The sequence below is a fragment of the Canis lupus genome, chromosome 16 (assembly GCF_048164855.1).
Source record: "Canis lupus baileyi chromosome 16, mCanLup2.hap1, whole genome shotgun sequence".
NCBI classification, from domain to species: Eukaryota; Metazoa; Chordata; class Mammalia; order Carnivora; family Canidae; genus Canis; species Canis lupus.
This window is the reverse complement of record NC_132853.1, coordinates 44265186-44290136: the sequence shown is the minus strand read 5'-3', so window position 1 is coordinate 44290136 and position 24951 is coordinate 44265186. Positions and strand designations below refer to the sequence as shown.

Sequence of the window (24951 nt, the reverse complement as noted above, 5' to 3'; positions counted from 1 at the left end):
GGTTTTTGTGTGGGCAAAGTTTTTAGCTCTTTTGGGTAAAGACCAAGGAGGATTATTGCTGGATTGTATGATAGAAACATATTAGATTATACAGTCGACTTGGCATTAACTCTGTATTAATCATTAATCAGAGAAGAAGAACATTGTCATTGGAGAAGAGTGAATTGTGTATGTTAGCAAGTGTGGAGATTGGCAAACATTTTTCTGTAAAGCACCAGATACTAAATATTTTAGTCTTTGATGGCTACATGGTCTCTGTTGAGGCTCTGAGGGCCACCGGACTCTACTATTGTAGACTGAAAACAACCATTGACAATATGCAAACCAGTGAGTGTGGCTGTATTCCAAAAAAACTTGGTTTATGGACACTGAAATTTGAATTTCATAAAATTTCCAAATGTCACAGAATCTTCTTCTTTTAATTGTGCCGTCACCATTTAAACTTGTTTTTAGCTCACAGGACTTAAAAACAAACAAACAAAAAAAACAAATAAACAACAACAACAACAAAAAAAAACAGGAATCGGGCTGAACAAACAAAAACAATTTTTCAATGACAGAGTGATAATACCACACTTCTACATAACAAGTAACCTCTTTGTATAATCCAACTCCTTTTTTAGGCCATTACTAAAATCATTGAATGGCAATAAAGTACAGATTATGGAAAAAGAGAATTTTTTATCACTTAAAGTTTTTACACTTTATTAATGGATTCTTTCATCCTCTGGTTACTTGACAAATCCTAATGCCCACTGGCCCCTTTGATTTGCCTTGGTATCTCTTTCTGTTTCAGGGAGGATTGCAGTTCACCAAAGCTGAGCTTCAGTGAAGTTAATTTTCAGTTAAGGTAGATTTAGGAGGCATAGACATGCAACAGAAAAGCCAACCCAGATATCATTTTCATCTGGCTTTAGAAAGTGTTTTTCTACTTACATGTGAGTATGGGTGTGTCTGATGTTCTGGGAATTTACTTCAAACAAAGGAATGAAGCCACGCTGTGATTTTCTGACTCAGTTGGAGTTGGGAAACCATCCAAGTCCTCTATCTTGCCTGCTGTCCTGCTCTTCTCTGCGGTCTTTTTTAGGCTGTGTTTAGATGTCTCATCTTCTCAGATCAATCCAAACACTCACCCAAACAAAGCTACCTTTCCTGAAATGGTCCTCGCGGAGTGGAGGGTGTTACGTGTACCGTGGTGTTCTTGTAAAAGTTCTTTCAGATGGAATGCTAACAAAGGGAGCTCAGCTTTCAAACAAGGAAGGAATCAAGCAGAGAAAGTGATAAAATACTCACTACATGACCAAGTCAGATTTATTGTGGATAAACCACAGTGGAAGTTGCCTCAGTTAGTACAGACGTGCCCTAGTTCCCTGGTATTCAGATTTCTCTGCAGAAGAGGCAACTCTGTGTCCATCACCTCCCTAACATTTACTGGTAATTGAAAAGATACATCCTTTAGAGGGTTCAGACTCTTAGGCCCGGTGCTGTGTAGCAGGTTGCCAATCAGTGCTCCTGTTAAAATGTCAAATCCCTAATGACAGCGAGCAGGTTTGGGACACTAATAATCTTCCTAAGGTAGGTCTTGTGCTTGTTTTTATCATCCTTATTTTACAGATGAGACAACTGGGATGCAGACAGGGTACATAGCTCCCACTATCACAAACCCGGTAATAACACTAACATTAAAATTCATATCTTGCTTCCTCAGCGATTCATGCTTTTAAAAATGGGGTGGGGGAAGCCCAAACTTCAAAATGCCAACTATGGTCAGAACCCATAAATGACCCCCTAAATTTGGAGGGCTGAACAAATCGGATGGGGCCTCCTGGGTCCCCCAGTTGCCAATGCTCTTTGGAGAAAAGACATATATTAATTCCTTGTCTGCACAATCTTCCTTTTGAACTTTTCTAGATACAGCTCCCCCAGGTCCTGAAGAACTTGGGATTGTTATTTTTTTAGTTTCTTGTGGCTGCCTTTCACAATTTTCTGGACCTTTCTCTTGGCTCTACCATTTTAAAGCCATCTCTTCACTTCTTCATTCTTCAGTTTTCTGACCTCTGGTCAGCTAGCTTGACCACACAATCTACTCGCCATTTCATTTCACCTCTTAGGACCTATTGCTGGGGCAGAGTAACTCTAAGACTGTGCGTCCTGGATGTGAACCAAAGACTGTGTTTTTTATTAATCATTACTGTCCTAAGCTCTGGTCCTTGTGGTTGGAGGAGGGAGGACCCTCCCTCAATCTCCATCTTCCGTTTATCAGTCTTAGTCAAAGATGCTAGTTCTTTAGAACTGCGCCGTACAGTGTAACTAATCACTAAAGGCATGTTGAATGAAGGAATGAATGGATGCTTAGCTATTTCTAGTTGTCCTGTCTCAGTTTTCATTGGGATTTGATCTCAGCCTTCACTTGCTAAGAGGTAGACAGGAGTTCTGGTAAAAAGGATTTCTTTGCATTGAGTAGAAGCATTTCCATAGGTTACCTCTCAACAACCCTGTTTTGTAAATATTTGTTGAGCATATTTATGGCTCAGGAAATCTTCCTCCTTCATATCCCTGACCTCATGAAAACTTAGTCAGGGTTTGCTTGAATGCCCTTCACGCTGTACCTCCTCCAGAGGGACGGGGCTGTGAGGTAACCTCTGTCTCAGCTGACCGGCTATCGCTTGCTTTATAAGATGCCAAGGGCTCCCTGTGTAGATTCTCAGGTGGAACTGTAGGAACAAACCTGTGTCAATGGTTAACTCGGGTTCTTGGTGTCTGGAGTTTTCTTTCCTTTATTATTAACTAAAGAACATTTTTACCATTGCTCAGCTGGGAGCACCCAGCTCATAGATCCTCTGCAGGGAGAGTGAATTAAAAGGTAAGCATTGCTCTATTTTGTTATTATACAAAGTCATTCAGCCTATGCTTTGCTCTTGCTGGCCTCTGTTTAAGGGGCAGCAATGCTCTGTGTCCAGCAATGTCAATGTCAATGTTGAGCTAAATGCAATTAAGATAATTTAATTTCCTATGCGAGTGCTTTAACTAGTGTGTCATATACCTTGAGTTCTTTTGAAATTTTGGTCAAAAGTATTCTCAAAGTGTCAGCTTTTACATGACACTATATATGTAGATATCTAAAAGTGACTTTATTATATTCCATATTCAGTACCAGATGGAGTAGTTTATAATTTCTTTTGAAAGCAAATAACTGCATATATAAGTGTATATACATTTATGGGTATGTAACTTCAAGCATTGAAATGTGCTTTTACACACCCCCTCAAAAATTTTCAAGAAAAATAGGTTAATTTTTTCCAAGAATTGTAGATAATGATATGAGAGGAAATAAAAGTATGCATGTTTATAGATTTATGTTAAAATCCTCCTCTTTTTTTTTCCAATCTTGTGTGAGGCTATTTTTTTTTTAAGTAAGCTCTATGCTCCTTGAATTCATGACCTTGAGATCAAGAGTAGTGTGCTCTACTGACTGAGCCAGCCAGATGCCCAATTCTAGACTTATTTTAACATAAGCTAGAAGTAGAGAATTTTATTCTGTTGTGTTCACTTTAATTTCTCTAAAGCTTTTTTTTCATGCATTAAAATCTTAGAAATTTTGTTCTTGAGTATTTACTTAGACAGATATTGACATGTTGATCTTTGCCCTCTGGAAGATGAATTCTCTATCATATACAACTGAATTGTTTCTGTTGGCAGTAGTTACAGGTGATAAGTACGAACTTTTCTACAAACCAAGTGGATTTTGATCAGGTGCATTAAGCTCTTAGATGATCATATGAACTGAAAGGAAAGCTCCTTAGGAAAATAGAACTGGATGGAGTATTTCTGCTAAGTATTAATTACAGCTAGGCAAGAGTCAGAGCCTTAGGAAGAAAGAATAGACTAATGTATCTTTGCCACTTTAGTTTGGAAACTGTAGGCCAACCACTCCCTATGTCAGATCTTAACCAGTAAAGTGACACGAAGAGCCTAAACTGCAGCTGTTTTGTAGAATGCCATTTAAGGAGTTCTTGAAATGAAGCTAAAAGGTTTAAAAGTGTACAGGATCCAGAATTCAAGTCCATTCAAATCAGCAGAGGGAGAGAAAGAGGAAGAAAGAGAGAGACAGAGACAGAGAGGAGGAAGATACAGCGAGGGACCAGGGGTAACGAATATATGTAACTCCTGCTTATGATGATTATTTTTAGAACATGAGAATTGTGGTAAATCTAAGACATTAGTTTCATACAAAACAAGACCATGACCACATTTGACACTGGAAGAAAAGACTTGAGTAGGATGCTGTTTTAACACATTTTCCTAAGTAAGTCTATTTTGACTTGCAAGAGAACAAGAGTTTTCAAGGATATTGAATAACTAGGTTTCTTCCATTATATATATTAGTGGTGAGTACAAGTGAAGGCTTAGATATCAGTTAGTTAAAAGTTAGGAATTGGCAAAAAATGTAGTTCTAGGGAAGATGATAGACATATGAAGGATATTTAGAGCAAATATTAGTTACCAAAATAACTTATATATTTAGGTGAACCTTTTTCAAATTTGTAAAACCCATTATCTGAACAAATTGTCCCACTTTTGTCCCATACGAATTTATCCCCAAATATCCTATGTTACCTCCTTGTTCTAGGAAGAGTGGACTCAGCCTAACTTTAAGAATAAAATGTGCATGGTTCTTATTACCACACAACACCGTACCTTTTCTAATCTGGTGAATATTGAGAGTTAACAGGCTTGATACAAAGGACAAAGAGGAAATGCTCATAAAAGATCTTTCATGTGTGGTCCTTGTGTGTGGATGTGGTTGAGAACATGTAGGTCACCAACACTCTCTTCCTATGAGCCCGTGAGTGATGTCTTGTTCATGGATATTGTTTTAAACATACCTGGGAGTCTATCATCATAGCTCTGTAACTCAACATGACTGAAGCCTTAACTCTCAAGAATTTACCTTGATTCTTTTTACAAAGTGATGGCTGGCACTTCTCTTCTTTTCTAGGCATATACAATTACTTATGTCACATTGGTAAAAGCAGTTCTTCCAGAAAGGAGGAAATTTTATTTGTTTTTTCCATTAATAGATTTTTTCGGATAATGGGAAAGAAATAAGTTCATTTTCTTAGGAAGGCAATGACCTACATATTGTTTGTAGAAAAGCAAACTCCAGAATTCTCCCTCTCTCTCTTTATTCTTTTCTTTTTTTTTAAATTTGTTTTTGTTTTTATTTTACCATTATAGCCTCAGCTCCTTAACCCTTTTAAGACACTGACATCGAAATAATGGGTCATCCTGTCATTTCCCTGATTTAATTGGTACTGCACTTAGCAAGAGACATTTTTCCCTGATTTATTCATTAATTTATTCTCTGAGCAAATATTTATTAAATAACAAAAAAAGTTCTAAAGTTATGGGTTGTATGAGAGATTGTTTAATGGGTGAAACCACTTTCTTTGGGAATTTAAGACTAATGAAAGAGGAAAAACAGATGATTTGTCAATGCATATATTGACATGTATTCATTCACCAAATATTTATTGACTGACTATTCTGTGCCAGGCATTGATTAGATATATATTGATGAAAAGGACATACTGATGACTAGAAAAAGACAAAAATTCCTGCCTCTATGAATCTTACATTTTAGGAGATGTTGGGGGAGTCTACCAAGAAGTAAAATTAAAAGCATGTTAGTAGTGATAAGCAGTATAGAGAAAAACATGATGGAGGAAGGAATTACTGGGCGTTGGGGAGGAGGTAGAGGAGTGAGAGTGCTGTACTTGTTATCTATTGCTGTGTAACAAATTTCCCCAAAAATGTCTCAGAACAACAATCATTTGTCATCTCTAGTTTTCTGGGTCAGGAATCCAGGCTCATCTGGGTCCTCTAGATCACATGCTGCAGTCAAAGTGTCCATTGGGACTAACCATCTCAAGCGCCTTGCATGGGGGAGGATTCTCTTCCAAGCTCAATCACATGGTACTTGGCAGGATTGGTTCCTTTGAGGCAGTTGGATGGGGGTGGGGGGGAGGCTCAGCTTTCCACTAGCTGTTGGCGAGAGTCCTTACTCAGTTCCTTGCCATGTGGGCCTCTCCATAAAATATCTCAAAACATGGCAGCTGGTTTCCATTAGAGCAAGCAGCAAGTAAACAAGACAGAGACAGAGTCTTTTTCAAACCTAATCTTGAAAGTGACATCCCCTCAGTTTGGCCAACTTCTATTCATTAGAAGTGAGTCACTTATTCCAGCCAAGACTCAAGGGGAGGGGATTTCACAAGAACATGAACACCGGGAAACAGGGATCTTAGGGAGCCATCTTTAAAGCTGTCTGTCACAGGTTTACATTTTTAAGCAGGATTGTCGAAGAGGGCTTCCCCAAGTAGGTGATATTTGATCAAAGACCTGGAGGCTGTGAGGAAGTGAGCAATATAAATACCTTGGAGAAGCACAGTGCAGGTAGATGGAACAGCTAGGGCAAGGTTCTGAGTGTGCCTGGCAAGGAGATTAGTGTGCCAGAAGCAAAATTCCAAGGGGAAGAGTAGTTGTAGATGAGGTCATGTGCCAGAATTTTTTCCAAAATGGAGAGGATTCCGCAGCCTAAATGTGTCAGAGATGGCTTTTTGAGAAATTTTAAAAGACCATACGGAGGTATAAATTTGAATAAGTAGAAAGATGGTGAGGAAGAGCATTGTAGATGGTAGGCAGGTGATGTAGAAGAAAATACAGAAGTGGGGATGAAGTAAATAAAGACATGGCTCCTCTAGTTTGATCACTGGAATAATAAAAAGGTATCTTAATATCAAGATTGTGTTGAGGCCAATGATGTGCTTATGAAATAAGACTTGTAAGGAGCACACAAATTTCATCACCATAGAAACCAGGCCTTCTTTGGCCAATGCCAGCTGTTGCTAACAGCCAGGGGGCTACAAAGCAAAAATAGTTTTCTTGGGCAGTAAACAGCATTAGAAGGCTTTCTCCAAATGCCTCTCCCCTAATTAGGATGTGCTCTTCTCTCAGCTTTTAGCAAATAATGACCAGCAGTTCGTCCATCTGTCTTAGCATCTTCAAATGGTCCCTTTACTGGAAACCATGGGAATAAGGGCTCTGAACAAACAGTCCTTCTCAGATGCATTTTATCTTAGTCCATTCAGGCTTTGTATCAAAAATACTACAGATTTGGCGGGTTAAACAATAAGCGTTTATTTTTCATAGTCCTGGATACTGGAAGCTCAACATTAAGATTACATATTGTTCAGGGTTTGGTGAGACCCATTTTCTGGTTCACAGAGGGTCATCTTCTCACTAGATCCTCACAGGGCGCAAAAGACAAGAGAGCTTTCTGGGCACATTTTCTTTTATAAGGGCACTAACCACATTCATGAGGGCTTCACCCTTATGACCTAATTACCTCCCCCCAAAGTCCCACCTCCTAATACCATTACATTGGGGATTAGGATTTAATGTATGAATTTTGGGAAGGTATGAACATTTAGTCCATCACATCTATCAGCACTGAAATAAACTCAGATATGTTGTTTTTTGGTTAAGGTTGCTAGGCTCAAGAGCTCAGCTTCTGGGAGGAAAAAAGTGGCTTGTCTGCACTCTGAAATGCATTGCACTGAAAAATTCTAATGCAGAGACAGTTGCTTAGTTGCTTCCTGCCTTCTCAACTGGCCAGCCTCAGAGAACTTGGAGGGGAAATCTCATCATCATCTTTTAGGCTGCACATACCCTGGACTTTGTGGTTATTAAAATGTAAGGAGTGGATGGCTTTGTTTTTTTTATAGCTGCTCTTGCATGAAAAAGATGGGATCTACTATTTTCTCCCAGGGTTTTCTACACTAAAATAAAGGATTCAGATATAAAACGTACAAAAAGAGGCTTCTCACTTTTAAATACAACTTTTTCCAGTTACCTTGGCTCCACATTCACTCTCAAAAATAGGCCTGAAACTGTCCACAGATGCAAAGGAAATTTGGGAAAAGTTAATCATCTGCGTAAGAAACAGCCCCAAAGTAGATTTACTTGACAATTCCAAATAAAGGTGATTGTTACCTTAAATATGGTCCAGAAATATCACCTCAATTCTTAATTTTATTTTACTTATATGAGTACAGTTTAAAAGACTTCAGATAGTTAAAGGGCTTTAGATTATATTCCATAGATTTGTTCTTTTCACTTAAAAGCAAACATTCAACTATTTCTTCTTCTTTTTCTTTTTAAAGAAAAAGGTATGTTCAAGCAAACATGACCAAAATCATATTTTATTATGGTGAATTTTAATTTTCCATTATATCCCATTTTAAATTAGAACCATGTTCCATGCAATCAATAATCTTTTATTCAATCTGGATACAAAGATAACAAAAACTTGGTCCCTGCCCTCAGTCTGGCAGAAAAAGACAGGGTCTGTACATAATTAAGGGCAATTCAATGGCCTAGGACCATGATAAAATAAGATAGGATTAGCACACCCACCCATTGAACTTTTTTTCACAAAAGCAATAGGGGGATAGCCTTGTTTGAGGCATGTGGGTATTTCTCAGGGTGTGCTTTTAAAATTTAGAATGTTTAAACACTGAGATTTTTTTTAAATTTTATTTATTTATTTGAGAGACATCAGGCACGTGTGCATATGTGAGGGAGGGGAGGGTCTGAAGGAGAGAATCCTCAAGCATAACCCAACCTTGGTTGGGCTCAATCCCACTGAGATCATGACCTGAGCCAAAACGCAGAGTCAGACACTCAACCGACTGAGCTACCCATTTATCCTTGAAATAATTGTTTTTACTATGAACCATTTTATTTTATTTTATTTTATTTTATGAACCATTTTATATAAGATTTTTCATTGCCTTACATTTGTGATCTTCTTTCCCTTAGTTTGGTAACTCTATTACCAAATTCCAGAGGTTCCAGGGTTCTCCAGAGAACCAGGACCAATAGGATATATAGAGAAGAAGAGACAGAAAAAGATTTACTCTTAAGAATCGGTCATGTGATTGTCAGGGAAGGCAAGTCTCAAATCTGTGGGGTTAGGTGGCAGGTTGGAAATTAAGGTAAGAGTTGATATTGAAGTCTTTTTAAAAATATTTATTTGTTTTTAGAGACAGAAAGAATGCAAATGGGGGTGTGTGCAGAGGGAGAGGGACAGTGAATCCTGAAGCAGACTTCCTGCTGAGTGCAGAGTCCATTGTGGGGCTGGATCCCAGGACCCTGAGGTCATGACCTGAGTTTAAATCAAGAGTTGGACACTTAATCAACCACCCCAGGTGCCCCAATATTATAGTGTTGAATCCAAACTTTGCTAGTTAGACCAGCAGGCAGGAAACTTAGGCAGTTTCTTATGTTGCAAGTCTTGAGGTGGAACTACTTCTCCTTTGGGAAACTTCAATTTTAGTTCTTAATACTTTCAACTGCATGGATGTGGGCCACACACATTTTGGAGGGTCATCTGCTTTGCTGAAGGTGTACACATTGTAAATGTTAATCACATCTCACAAATATCTTAAAAAAAAAATCTAGAATGATGATTGACCAAAGAACTGGACAACATAGCCTAACCACATGGATACATAAAATTAACCATTACAGCGACATAAGGCATTTTCACCCTGATTGTATTTTGTCATACAGACATGATAAGTTGGAAGCTTCAGTTTCTATAAAAGACATTAAGAACTATACTTTATTAGTTATTTCATTTTTAATTCCACAAAATAGATATGCCAAAAAATGTGATCATTTAGGGTGCTTGAGTGGCTCAGTCAGCTAAGCATCTGCCTTCAGCTCAGGTTGTGATCACAGGGTTCTGGAATTGAGCCCTATATTGGAGTTCCTGCTCAGTAGGGAGTCTGCTTCTCCCGTTCCTTCTGCCTGCTGTACTCTCTGTCAAATAAATAAATAATCAATCTTTAAAAAAATAAATAAAAATGTGATCATTTGGGTGTAGAAGTATCCATTAATTTAATGCAGCATTTTCAGTGCTATAGTCTTTTAACCGTGTAATTTGGTCAAAGAGAAAGTAATTTCTCTTAATTAAGACAAAAGAACAGGTTACCTTAAAAGACATCCATGGTCTATCCTTCTAATGGCATCATCTCCTCTTCCGTTAACTTCACATTCACACAAAATTTTTCAGCTACTATATACTCTCTCCTATATTTGCATGTAATCTATCTTTCTCATGTAGGAGTGCTGCTTCCAAATGACTATGTTCATGGTAGTAACAATATGCCAGGAACTACGAGAAGCCACAAGATAAACATGGTGTACCTTTCAGAAGCATTAATTTAACTCCAGAATTTGGATTGAGAATAAGAGGAATCAAATAATTGAACTGATAAGCAGTTTAAAGAATTACTTTTATAATTCAGGTATCTTGAGATATATATCCAGCATTCAAAATGAGCATAGATTAAAAAAAAAAATCCTAAAACCGGAATATTTTGAGCTTGAGCCCAATCCTTTGTGTTATAATCTCAGATCCTCTAGGATCTGGGGTAGGGATAAAGATAACATATTCATTTCTTTTGTTTTTTTTTTTTTTCCAGGTTTTTCTTTTAGTGGAAAATTTTGAGAAGTACTATTAAAGGATAATTTTTGTGAGACCAAATTCTTGGGTTAGGTTACTACTTGATTAGTTAGTTGGCTCTGCCCCAGAAAAATATCTACTCACCCACAAACTTGGCCAGTCTTTTCACGACTATGTACTCTTCACATCTCATGTGAGACTTTTCCAAACAATGGGTAATTGAGGACATTCTGTCTCTACTTTGGGAAAATAATCCAAAATAACCTCACAAAACAAGGCACCTAGTATAATGGCTGAACCACAAAAATTGTTCAGTAGATCTCTAATTCAAGGCTTTCCTAGACAGAAGCCAGCACATCAAGTCTGCTGCACAAGAGCAAAATAGCTGTCTCCAACTAGCACTTACCTGAAAGACACACTCTTTGATGAGCTATTAGGTTATTAACTGACCTTCTAGTGTTCTGGTAATGTACTATTGAGTTCTATTTATAGATGGCACAGGAAAAGCCTTCCCTGGACTTGCAACTAAAATTAAGGAGATGCCAGAATATTAAAGACTATGACCAGGACTGTCACAGCAAGAAGTCTGTTCCTTTTGTGTGTTTAGCTTGCCTTTTGTTTGGGTCAGAATTGAGCCAACTTGTGGGTGGTTAGATAACACTCAAGGAGAAAGTGGTGTGACTAATTTGAGCAAAGTTACACATATTTAAATTTAGGTTTTGTGGGAATAGAAAGCGGCTTCATTTCCTCATGACTAAAGTTTTATTTAGCTGTATTCGATAACAACATTATGCTGATGATAAGATTGCACTATTTGCATCAGGAGTTGAAAAGCTAAAGAAACAGTCAGAGAAATAAAACTAAGGAAAGCAAAATCACCAACCAGCAGACCCAAACCAAACCAAACAGAAGCAAAATGTACTGTGCTTTACACTCACGGGAGTTAAGTATGATGGGAATTAGGACAAGGTTTCCATGCATTATATTACTATAATCAGTTTATTTTGTGTATGTGTTTCTCCTGCACAATTGTATCAAATCATTCCTGTTCTTTGCTAGTGTAAAGAGTGGACACCATTTCCCATTCGACATGGAATTTGGTCATGATCTGCTGTAGCAGCTCGCAAAACGACGCATGAGGGTACAGACCAAGCAGAACTAGGAGGTAAGTGGAAGTCCACCGTTGGGTCCTGTAGACATTAGCTGTTGAGAGTTACCTTGCTTCCTTTTGTGTGGAGAGTAAGGGACTATATTAATTACACACAAACTAATACCATGGTAATCACTGTCCCATCGGTACAGTTTTGTGGACATGTTATGGTAGGCATCAAAATAATAGCATTTGGTAATCCCATTGCCATTCAATGGACAGAATGTTGTCATCTTTTGCACCTTGGTTTCTTGAATTGAACACATGGCACCTGAATTCTTCTAAGTCAGTGTGCAATGCTTATTCCACTGGGCACTTGGTATATAAAGATAAATCTATCAGTTGCCTCCTCCTGGGAAAGTCAAAACCTAGCAAAGGAAGACACGGGCAGAAAAACCAACTGTGCCTGGGGAATTGAGGGAAGCTGAAAGAAAGAAGAAATGTCTGCTCGATTTATAGAGAACCTAACTTTAGGAAAACAAGAACTTAAGAATTTCTGAGTGGTTGATACGTGGGGTTTTCAGAGTGTGGGTGAAGGTGGAGTGGAAATAAATGGAATAGAAAAGTGGGTGTAACCTAGGTAGTAGCTTGCATAGGATGGATATTTACAGTGCCCAGCCTTCTCTCCCAATTTACTGGGGCCTATAGTCATAAGAATGAACTAGTTCCCCATTACTGTGGACTGGTTCTGGGAAGGGAGGAGGATTTAATAGGAGATGTGGAAATGGAAAAGAGAGAAGACAAACTAATTAGTGATGCTTTCCTACTTTATAGAGGACTCCAGTTTCATTGCAAGGTAGATTTTTTCGATAAGAGAACTGTCTCTAACCAGAAGAACTTGATTAAGTGTTTATCAGGATTCTACTTTCTTCTTTTTTTAAAAAAAAGATATTATTTATTTATTCATGAGAGACACACACAGAGAGAGGCAGAGACACAGGCAGAGTGAGGAGCAGGCCCCATGCAGGGAGCCCGATGTGGGACTCAATCCCGGGTCTCCAGGATCAAGCCCTGGGCTGAAGGCAGTGCTAAACCACTAAGCCACCTGGGCTGCCCAGATTCTACTTTCTTCTGAAGTCCATTAACTGTGCTTTATTGCCCTAAGCTGCATGGATGTTAACTTGGTGCCACTCTGTTCATGGAGTAGGTGGTCAGAATCTCTTTTTACATTTTAATGGTGGGTTTAAAGTGGAGTTAGGAATTCAGCCTTTATACCACGGGATGAGTAGATAGAAAGGAGCATCATGGTGCATTGGTGTAATGGGTTCAACACCAGAAGTCTTCAGTCTCACCATTATTACATATTTCTTATTATTTGACAGTAACTAATTCTTTTTTAAAGATTTTACTTATTTGAAACAGAGCCTATGTACAAGCTGGGGCAGGGGCAGAGGGAGAGGAAGAAGCAGATTCTCCTCCACTGAGCAGGGAGCCTGATGCGGGGCTTGATTCCAGGACCCTAAGATCATGGCCTAAGCTGAAGTTGGGCACTTAAGTGACTGAGCCACCCAGTGCTCCTGACAGTAACTAATTCTCTATCATTATCTTCATCTATAAAATAAATATGTGTTTTCCTAGTAGTTCTGCTTCTGTAATCAAACCTTGATAATTGAGCCTATTAAATGTGTGTGTGTATGTGTGTGTGTGTATTTATCTGGTGCCAGAGCCTGGAGCCATGAGGCAAGCAGTTGGAAAGACAGATGCATGTGATGTGAAGGCAGACAACAGATGAGATCTAGTGAAAATGAGCTGGAAACCACCAGGATGGAATGGAGCTCATATCCATCTCTCACAATGCTTGAGCCTCCAATTAAAGAATGAAGGTGGCCAGCAGGAGAAACTAGTACCCATCCTCATGTAACCAGGAGTCACAGAAGCTGAAGGAAGAGAGCCACAGAAACTGTGGGGTGATCTGCTATCCCGTGCCAATCTCATGAGGTAGCAGATCAGTGGCAACCTGTTGAGTAACCACAGTGCCTCACACCCTATGCCAACCTTCTGACATAAAAAGAACATGGCTGTTGGTTCCCTTACATCTTACAAATCTCATGCAAAATGTCTCCCAGGGGATCCAGGCTAACCTGGAATTATGAAAGGAAGGGAATTCTGGAACATGTAGTCGCAGTTTAGCTAAATTAATACAATCCAAATCTACCATCTCTGATACCTGCCATTCAGAATATAAAACAAGTGACTGAGACGTAGTCCCTGCCTCCAAATCGCTAACCCTATTGTGGAAGAGAGTCTTAATTCACTCTGTTATATGTTGTAATAGAACTGCTTTGTCTCTTTTACAAGCAAAAAGTGACATTAATGCAGGTGAATAAGTTTGGAAGTGGTACAGAGTCTCACTTTGGCTGTGTGATGTTAGATCACCTCCACACTTAAAAGTGAACACTGGGAATGAATTCATTCTAGATATCTTAGTAAGTTTAGATCTCCTAGTCTTCGTCTTATTTTGCTTCAGTGGTGTGGTGGTGCTGAATGGATAGCAACCAGATTTCTACAATAACCCCAATCCTTTCATTCACAAGATTGAACCTGTTCATTTAAGTTACCAACCATTTTCCCACAGAGACAATTTTTATCCTGATTCAGCATAATTTGTCTGTCTTTTAAGTTGAGAAAATGAGACACATTAAACCGGTGACAAAATTCCTTGACTAGGAATTTCTAAAAAAGCATTGAAGACTGGAAATAGCCTCAAAATGTTGTGTCAAAACTGTCCTGTGAAAACTCCTTTTTAATCAGCACCCTCTTGTGTAGATTGTCTCTGCTAGCTTTTTATTAGATTGTGTTTGACTTATACTTTCAACTTAGTCTCACTTTCTCCTCCTTTGATGCTGTCTAGTTAGGCAGATTTTGTGTCTTTCAGAGACTTCACATTTTCTCTCTATCTCAAGGATAGTGTCACAATGATGGGGTGGCCTCATTGTTTCCAAAATCCAACTGTTCTGTTACCAAAGTCATGAATAGAAGATATTTTTGTTCAATCTTCTATGAAGATAGGAGACCACATGGAGAAACTATTGAGATGTTTTCCCTACCAGTAACAAAGGAACCTGTGTCACCTGACTGCAGAAATAATGTTTTCAATTTACTGATTGATTTTTGTTTAAAAATGATGCACTGTGTACCGTGGTAAGTGCTTCACAGATATTAATCCTTCCATCTCCAAGGTGAACTTCATTTTCACAGATAAGGAAACAGGCACAATGGGGCCATGTAATGTTTCAAAAAGCACACAGCTATTAAATGGCATAGCTGATTTTGGACCAGGTAGCCTATGTCCCTAGTATCTGTTTTTAACTACTAATCTGTCCCCTCTAAAGAACCTCAATTTTCCATAAATTCATAGCTACGTGATTAAGAATGTTAAATAATATTAACACATAATTTGGATTATACACTCAGCATTTAAGAAACCTTTGTGCACAACACAAAGGGAAAGCATAAGAAATGCTCAGATATTGAAATGGTAAAATAGAATAAAACCTTACTAACAGGACCCTGCTCTCTACTCTGTAATTATCGATTTCCTTGAAGTATTCTGTTTTGCATGCTGGGCATTAAATTGTTCTTTCTCTGTCAAGGCATTTAAAAAACAAAAACAAGCCAATCAGAAACAGAAAAGAAGATGTCTGCACTCTATTTAATGGGCAGAACCACAGCCACCCTGATACAGGGATTTGTCATCTTCTTCAAAAATGAGTGAACACAATCGGAACTTTAACACTGTAAATCAATAAGAATCTCACTGCATTGAGCAAGGACAACATACAGTCTAAGGAAAGCAACATTTCATTGATGGGGGAAAATGCAATTATTCTTTGTGGTCCAAATGAGATATGAAAGTCTGTTGGCTTTAATACCAAATATTGAATGAAGATCAAATAAGCCATTTGTCTGAGTGAAAAGATGGAGAGAAAAGTAGAGCCCAGTGAGTCTTGAGAGATTTTTCACTTTAGAGTAAAAATCTCTCCTTAATTAGTCTAATATAAAATAGCCCCTTTTCTTATAGTAAATACTAATTTTGCTAGAAATTACTGCTCTGATATGCAAATATTTCCAATGACAATTTTCATGGAGAAGGAAAAAAGCAGTTTTTGTTTTACTCTTGTATTAAAATTACTCAGTTAAGATTAACAGTGATGAAATCATTGATTGCAGAGCAAATCCTATATTTCATTGTTTCGGCCATGTATTACAAATGAAGTCAAATGTGTATTTTCAGAAAAAGCATCAGACAAAAGCCAACCATCAACATAATAAAACTATATGTTTAAATAAAATAGTTTCAGTATTCTATGAAAGAAAACTATACTTCCTAAGAAAGCTGCTAACATAAATTTTTACTATTTAAAAATGCATCAAATAATATGAATCAAATAACATTATATAAAAATAATCAGATAATTAACAATTACAGGATTTATTTTTTTTATTTTTTTTTCAATTACAGGATTTATTAATCATTTTTCGGTATTCATCATAAGACTGTCTCTTAAAGAAATATGATGTTTACTTTTTAAGTTGAAAAAAAACTATTAGAAAAAAATTGGCAGTTGCCCTACCCTGAAAACTGTTAGTGTGTTCATCTTAAAGATCACTGAACTCCTGAAGGTTCCAATAAACTTCTTTGTTGTGTTTGGCATTTCCTTTTACGTAGTCTCAGCTTTTAAACTAAAGACCAGATCACTCAGTGGCATGTTTTTGTTTTTCTTGTTTGTTCATCTTTATTCTTTTTTAAAAAATTATTCTTCTTAATGAATATAACAAAACACTCATGGTAGCACTTCAAAGCTTAGAAAATGCTTTTACAGCCATGATCACATTTTGTCTTCAGAATATCTTTGCAAGAGTGGTGGGAATAGTAGAGAATTCTTCTGATATTGATGGAAACAGTAAGGATCAGGTAAATTAAGTGATGTGCTGGTACCTGGTCTGCAGGGGGGTTCAGATTCTGGGGTTTGACTCCAGATCTATTTCTCTTCCGTGTAGGAGCGGTTTCCTGCCTCTTCTATTGCTGCACTGGGGAAATCTTAAGAGGTTAACAGTTATCTTCGCAGTGTGGCATCAGTTTGCATTCGAATATCAGACAGACCTGGGTTTTAATCTAAACTCTACCACATGTGACTTGTAATTGTTCTCAAAGTGTGGTCCAGGACTAGGACCATCAGAATTGCCTGGGAACTTGTGCAAAATGCAAATTCTCAGGTTCCAACTCAGACCTACTGAATAAGCAACTCTGGGGATACAGTCCAGCATCTCTCTTCCTCTCGTGAACCTCCCAACTGATTCTGGTAGAGACAAAGGTTGGAAAACTAGTGGCCTAGGCTAAGGCATGTCACCATTACAGAAGTTCTCTTTTCTCCTCCAGTTGGGTCAATGGTGGCTAGGATATAGAGCTCTTATAAATGTCCAACTGCACATGGTTAGATAGACACTTTAGAAATGTTGGCATTCCCAGGGAAATTAATTTTATTGCATACATTAGTTCCAGTCCATTCAATAAATTCGGCCCTCTACATGAGAAAAGAAGTGAAGTGATCACCTTTCTTGAATGCAGCATTTTCTCTAAACCTGGAAGAGGCGACTATTTCTAACTTGTGGGTAAACTGGGTGGTATACCTTGGCGATGTCTGAAGTAGTTAGTAGCTGCCATTGAATAGAAATCAAATGAAGCCAAGTGATTTTTAGTTAAAGATCAGGGAGGGGCAGGGCCTGTCTTTGTCTCTACTGTTTTATTTGTTGTTTGTTTTTGTGATTCTGGCAATTGTGTCATGATGGCTTTGGCCAATGGCCTAATTTAGTCCAAAGGCTTGAATTACTTAAAATTTATAGATCTGGGAGTGCCTGGGTGGCTCAGTTGATTGAGTCCAACTCTTGATTTTGGCTCAGGTCATGATCTCAGGGTTGTGAGATCCAGCCCTGCTCTGTACTCAGTGGGGAGTCTGCTTGGGATTCTCTCTCTCCCTCTGCTCCTCCTGCCTTCTGCTCATGCTTTCTCCCTCTGCCAATATATATATATATATATATATATATATATATATATATATATATATATAACTAATTTAAAAGCCTTAGTTTAAAAAAAATCTATAAATTCAATTTTGAAACTCAATGAAAAAAATTTTCAGCTTGGGTTCACCCAAATATATGAAAGTTGGTCTTCGGTAGCCATATGGAGTATATAGATAAGAACAGGCAAATTAAATCAGTTTTGCTTTGATTCCCCTGTTTGTCCTCTTCCTGGATCTGTGAATGCAGAAAACATTCATTAAATACCTCCTGTGTGCCAGACATTATGTTGCATGCTCAGGGCTTGTGGGGGGAAGTTAGATAGGAGATGTTCTTGAAACTGTGGCATCCAAGCTACATCAACTGGCCACCTAAGTTCTTGGTTTTAGATGGAATTAAGAGCCGTGTATAATTTGTATATGGATTTTAAGTACCAGGAAGGGGGCAGCAGAGGCACCTGCTTTCAGTTTAAATTTCTAAAGTTTGAAGAGAAACATGTTTTTTGTTGCTTTCTTTTCTTTTCTTTTCTTTTCTTTTCTTTTCTTTTCTTTTCTTTTTTTTTGGTCAATAGTTCCCAAAGGTAGGATTCCTAACTTGGTGAGAGGCAGTGAGAAAAACAAAAAACCAAAAACCTAAAAGCCCTTTGATTACTAAAGTGTAAAATGACAGAGTTTCCATCATTGGGATAGTCTGTACTCAGAGGACACATTAATAAAGAAGCTTAACTCATTGGGAAGAAGGGGAAATATTTAGCTATAAACTGGACTTACAAGTGCATGTAACATTATTTCAGAAAGTTGCCCTATCTCTGTTTACCAACTCCACATGTCGATAAAAAGATTAAAAGCTAGTTACTCCAGTATTTACAGAGAACACAGGGCTCTGACTAACCCTGCTTAGAATCTCTGCTTACATCACACTGAGAGGCTCTGCCAACATTTCATGATCCTTGCCTTCCCTGCTCCCATCGCTGGGTCTAGCCCTCATGCACTGGTGCTTGCAACAAGGACATCTCCAAGGGGAACTGGTGGTGGCCGCTTCTGTTCGGCCTCAACTGTTTCCTTGCCCAGAAAAAAAAAAAAAAAAGCTATTCAGTCATTTGCTCAGCATTTATAGTTTTAGGCTCCGCCTTGGATTTAATCACTTACTTATCTCCCTGCCAAAGTATTTGTGCTGGTTAAACAGGGCAACACAATCCAGGGAGAACCTGCTGTTTCTGCTCCTGTCCAAAGGGTCAGAGTTGGAAAGGCTGATCACAGTGATTCTTATAGTTGAATAGGGTCGTTGTTCTGGGTTTTTTGTTTTACCCTTGAAAGAAAATTCTAAGGCTTGAAAGCTCTAAGATAAGGGGGAAAGTCTACCTAAAAACACTGTGTGCCTTTTCACCCACCTTTCGCTGGTAGAAAACAGATCATCTTTGTTACACTTTGGCTGGATAAAAATGCACACATTATATGGGCAATTGAGGTTAATGAAAGCACTCGGATGTCATTTTCCCTGGTCCTTTCTTTTTCTGGGCTGAATTATGGACCTAATTTAGGTACATAGCCCTACTTACAGATTGAGTTGAATTCATTGGGAGCATTTAGCATATTCATGATGCTAAAGACACTTAAAAGTCTGTGGCTGTCATTTTGAACGATCAAATTCTGTCATCTCCAATAAGCTGTGATTCATCTACTTAAGTAATCAGAAATGTATATTGTATAATTTTGCAAAGTTGGTCAAACACAACACCTGAAGAGTAGAAGTGCCATCTGTTACTAATTGCTTTGATTGCCAGAAATGTAACCAAAACTTTGTTCAGAAATATATATATTTTTGGAGAGACACGGTGTAAGCGGTTTGGGGGCAAGGGGCAGAGGAAGAGGGAGAGAATCTCAAGCGGCCTCCCTGCTGAGCACAGAGACTGACACTGGGCTCCATCCATCTCATGAGCGTGAGATCATGATCTGAGCCGAAATCGAAAGTCAGACCCTTAACTAACTGAGCCACCCAGATGCTCCCAGAAATGTTCTTTAAGGGGCACCTGGGTGGCTTAGTCGGTTAAGCATCTGCCTTTAGCTCAGGTCATGATCCCAAGGTCATTCTGGGATCAAGTCTTGCATCCGGCTCCCTGCTCTGTGGGGAACCTTCTCCCTCTGCTGTTCCCCCTGCTTGTGGTCTCACTCTGTCAAATAAAAAAATAAAATCTTAAAAAAAAAAAAAAAAAAGTAGTGTTCTTTAAGAGATATATGGCTACTAAAAAAAGAAAACCAGGAAAAAAAAAAAAAAAGGATTCAAAGTCCTTAGCCAAGCTGGTAAAAGCTTTGTCATTTGGGGTCCAACAAAACGTTTTGGCATTCTGCGCCACGACTTCTCTTTTATGAATCCAGCTTTCTCATTTTACAAAAATGCTGTGTTCTTTGCTCCCATCCGGGGAACGTAAGCCTTCTCCCATTTGACTCTTATTTATCCAAGCATGTCTCCCAAAGTTCTAACCAAATCCACCTTTTGCATGACACCTTACTGGATGAATTGAATTAAACCAGCAAGGAGCCTGCCCTCCTTCGAGCACTCACTTGACCTTCATCGATGACCCTTTCCCACTCATCTGACTGTTCACCAAAGCAAAAGTGAAATAAAAATACAGTTCAAGTGGTCATTTTATGTTTCTTATATCTTGCCTTCTAAATAGCCTACTAACTTCTTGTGGACTGGCATTATGTCTTAGAAGTCATACCATTGCAAACAACCTGTTACCTGCCTTGAATATCAGAAGTTGGGAAGGTCGAACAAATAGCATTTATTTATTGGAGGCAAAGAATAAAAAAAAATTAGGCTTAGAAATGAGATAGAATAGAATTAGCTCCTTGAGCAGATATACTGTGCACAAGTTACATTATGTTAGTTATTTTATTTGGGATCCTCCTTCCCCAAAGGAGCTCACCCTATCCCCCCAACATGTGCATGCATACACATACACACACACGCGCGTGCACACCTCTTTCTGATGTTTTAATTGTATCTGTTCTATTGGTTGCTGGCCTAGGACCTTGTTGTTATTCTGGAAAGGTTTTCAGGTCTTTGCTTGATCCACACAGGGCTTTCTTTATCAGATACACAGGGATCTCTATTTCATTTAGACTCTACTCTCAAATCATCCTGACCTACTCCATGGAGAGATATTTCTCTCTTATTTTACCCTCTCATGTAATATCTACATTTAATTTGAGACTTCTGGGTGCACAGAGCTATAATGTGAATAATATTAACATGTCAAATACCATGGTGGCGTGGATGTGAGGTTAATTTGAAGAAGATTGGGAGGGGTCACTTGTGCTATTTAAGCAGATCTTCATTGATAGGCCAGGAAAACAGGTGTTCTATAATACCGAAAGGTCTAAAATTTGCTCTGCCTCATAAATAACAAAAACCAAGAATATCTATTTGAAAGTACATTTAGGTGAAGCAGAGCAGGCTCTGCATATTTTTTATTTAGTTTTTATTGTTTTATGAGTCTCACTTTCCAGATAGAAGCCAACTTATTTATATGATATCTTCCAAAATTGTGCTTGTTCCCTTTAGCCTGTCTATTCAAAATTATGCAATAAATTATATAAGCAGACCCACCCCTCTACCTCCCCAGAAATAGATGGCTAGCGATCTATAGATGTCATGTCAAGTTTGAGCAACTAAGATTTCCATCAGCTCTTGGGAATGTGATATATCACAACCAGAGAGTAAACTTAATATCTAGAATGGCACTGATGGTAAACAAAGTCAGAACCTGACTGACTTAGGGCAGCTGGTGTATAGTTGGAAGTAATTGAACTGCTTACTAGTGCATCTGTGCAAAGGTCCTAGAAGATCTCTCAGAGACAAAGGAACAGATGAGAAAATCCTAAAAGGTGTAAAATAACCTTTCAAATGCAAGTATGGATGTTGTAATAGTTTCTTCAGGCTGCTGTAACTGGGCAGTTTAAAACAAAAATGTCTTCTCTCACAGTTGGGAAGCCAGAAGTCAAGGTTACTCTCCTACCATGGCCTCTGGGGGAGAATCCTTCTGTGCCTCTTCATTTTCTGGTAACCCAAGGCTCCTAGCTTGTGGTAAGGCCATTCCAGCCTCCATCTCTGTCTTCACACCTATGTTATTCTCTCTGGGCAGGCGTTCCTTCTTCTTAGAAGGACACCAGTCATTTTGGAGGAGAGCCTACACTAATGACCTCTTTTCCAGTTGATCACATGGGCAAAGACCCTATTTCCATGTGTCAGAGGTGAGGACTTCCCCAAATATCTCTGGGAGGACCCAAGCCAACCTGTAACAGCCAATGATGACAGAAAAATGAGAAACCCCACCCTTTCCTCAGAAAAGAGGAGAGAAACCCATGGAAATGAAGAATGACCTTCCTTTCCTTTTCCTATAATTCTTTCTATTATTTTACTTTTGTTTATGTTGGCCATTATAAAATGCTTAGGTAATATTAGATGGAAGCATTTATTCTTCTACCGATCGTTTTGAACCTTTCACCCCTTTGAAGAGGCACAGCACCACTGCTCTTTTGCCATGAGTTGCAACTATCAGAATTTGATTTTTGGGGGCAGCCCTGATGGCTCAGTGGTTTAGCGCCGCCTTCAGCCCAGGACGTGATCCTGGAGACCTGGGATCGAGACATCAGGCTCCCTGCATGGAGCCTGCTTCTCCCTCTGCCTGTATCTCTGCCTCTCTCTCTCTCTCTCTCTCTCTCTCTCTCTGTCTCTCATGAATAAATAAATAAAATCCTAAAAAAAAAAGATTTTGATTTTTTTCGTCAGTAGGCAGGCAACCTTAAGGCTGATAATGAACCAAACAGAAGAAAGTGTTTCACAAAGGGGAAAGAAAAGGCAAATAAAAAGGGAAAATAAAGAAACAATCAGCTGTGGATTGAGGAAAGGTGAAAGACATGAAGTATTCTCAGAAATAGTTATCCTATAAACATGGAGAAAAGAGGGATTTGGGTATTGACGCAAGAACTCATGACTCAGATTTTCTGCCATCACTTCTCTTGTGCCCCAGACGACTGTGTGTTCTGCAGCTTCCTCTATATTTTCCAGATTTCCTAGCCTAAAGAGAAATAACAATAGTAACATTTGCATTTACTTAAGGCTTTGGAAAAACCAAAGTGAAAATAAAAGTAACCTTCAAGAAGCATCTGTACGGAATAATTGACCCAACTCTTTCGGCCAAGCCTGTCCTTTGGTCTTTATTTTCAGGGCAGCAATTGCAATACTTTCAGCAGAGGGTGGTCGGGTAAGAATATCAAATAAATGGTTCTGTAAGAGAAAACATCCAGGAGCTGAAAAGACTGTTGATTGTGAGTGTTGGCATTTCTGGCTTAGAGAGACTGGTAGAAATCGAAAGAACTTGCCTTGCTAACAGTTAGCAAAAGTGTGCATTGTACACACAGACACCATCTAGATAGAAAGAAAGAATGGGCTGGCAAAGTATGCAAATTGCCACACCCATCCAGTGCGCTTTATTTGCCAACATTGAGAGAAGCCACAGAAATAGAGCCAGCAGAAAAGGTGGGGAAGATGGGAAAGTATGTCTACCTTACTTTATTTGTGGCTAAGACAAATTTGATTTGGTAGATTTAAAAAGGCTGAGATTTATTATGCCCTGGCTCCCCCCTGTACCACCCAGATTTAAAATAACTTTGGACTGTTAAAATAGAGTCACATTTTAAAGTGAACGCAAAGTGGACAAAATGCCATGTGTCTAGGAACATGATGCACCCAACATGTGAGAGTTCACCAGTCCTGATAGATGGCAGGAGTTGTTGTTCTCAAGATCCTTTACTGCAAGATGATGCAATTTCTCCACAGAAAAACCATCATCATTAAGCATTTGTTATAATAGTTTTCATTAAGATTGGGGAGATTCAATTATAATTAATCAATCCAGCTTTAATATTTAGCTAATAGATAGATTTCTAAGAAAGCCAAGCTGTGCTTTAAAAAAATTAAAAAAAAAAAAGAATGATTAAATGCATAATTTTTTTTTTTTTTTTTTTTTTTTTTAGTCCTGTGATGGAGAGTTTGAATACTTTATTCTGGGGTTTTAATCCCAAATGATCCAATCTACAAGTATTGATGTGGAGGCTATAGTTTTAAGAAGCATATTTTTGTTAAAGTAGCTGTCCCACATTTCATTTGCCACCATATTGTGGTGTTTGCTTTGGGAGGCTGGATAAGCAAATGGATGATGGCCAAGACCATGTATGACAATACAACTCTGACCCATAACCTTTAAAACAAATAGCTAGGCGACAAACCACAGTCTTTGGAGCAGTGAGCCCCAGATGGTCAAGACTTGGTCATTGACTTCCAATGTCTCAATCTTTCCCCCTGCTTCTGACTGAAATCCAAATCAGAGAAAACAAAACATGCTTTCCAAACCAATCACAAAGAATGTCCTGCTTCCAATTAATCTGATTTTAGGTTCCCATGTCGGAATCCTCTGGTCATACCTTTAACTTGCCCATTTTCACTATAAAGCTTCTCTGCTCTCTTGTCTCTCTTTGAGTCTCTGCCAAACGCAAGTGAGATGGCTGACTCCCTTGCTATAGTAAATTCTAAATGGTACCCCCTGCTTGATTCTCATTTGAGTAGTCTTTATTTCTACAATGTTTATTATAATTTCTATATAGAAACCTTTCAATGTCAAGATGAGCTATGCCCAAGTTCAGAAAATCATTTAGGGCCACTGGATATTAAGTATAGTGCCAATAATTCTGAAAGCCAGAAAAATTATTAGAATTGGTTCACACTTGGGTCAAGATTCCTTCAACCTAGCTCAGATCTGTGATGATTTGGCATTTGTATTACTCAATCTTACTTCCAAGTCATTACAGCAATTGTCTCACTGCTTGTGAGTCTCTTGCATACAGTCTGGGTTGTGTGGTTGTTTTCTTTGTGGAACTACTCAGGTGTAATCGATACCCCCTGTGGCTGGTTCACATTGGCTCTGTTTTTGAGGTTGATTTTGCCTTGATTAACTGAAATGTGTGGTCTGATATTACAAAATTTCAACTCTAATCCTGCCAATAAATTTCATTTATCATGTCACTTTGAGGAGAGTCTTTTAACATACTTAAGGCTCAGTTGGTTTATTTAAAAATTGCTAATGACTCTGGTACCTACCATATAGGTTGCTTAAGAATTAAAATAGAATTTCTGTAAAACAGTCACAAAAATCCCAATAGGTAGTATGTATTTAATAAGTGATAGT

The 24951-nt window shown here is 38.4% G+C and overlaps 1 protein-coding gene and 1 long non-coding RNA gene across 9 annotated transcripts in view; one reads left to right on the top strand and one right to left on the bottom strand.

Annotated features, from left to right (window-relative positions):
• LOC140606909 (uncharacterized) overlaps positions 1-24951 on the bottom strand; it is a 183013-nt gene that overhangs the window by 95746 nt on the left and 62316 nt on the right. The gene's annotated exons all lie outside the window — the stretch shown is intronic.
• Positions 1-24951, top strand: part of KCNJ16 (potassium inwardly rectifying channel subfamily J member 16) — a 203573-nt gene that overhangs the window by 144874 nt on the left and 33748 nt on the right. For 2 of the 5 annotated variants that reach the window (XM_072780991.1, XM_072780993.1), the window contains exons 1-2: positions 2696-2863; positions 11591-11696. The gene's annotated coding sequence lies outside the window, so the exon portion shown is untranslated. Of the gene's footprint in view, positions 1-2695; positions 2864-10351; positions 10374-11590; positions 11697-24951 lie in introns of those variants that run through there. The other 3 variants (XM_072780989.1, XM_072780990.1, XM_072780992.1) reach the window with 2 other exon arrangements.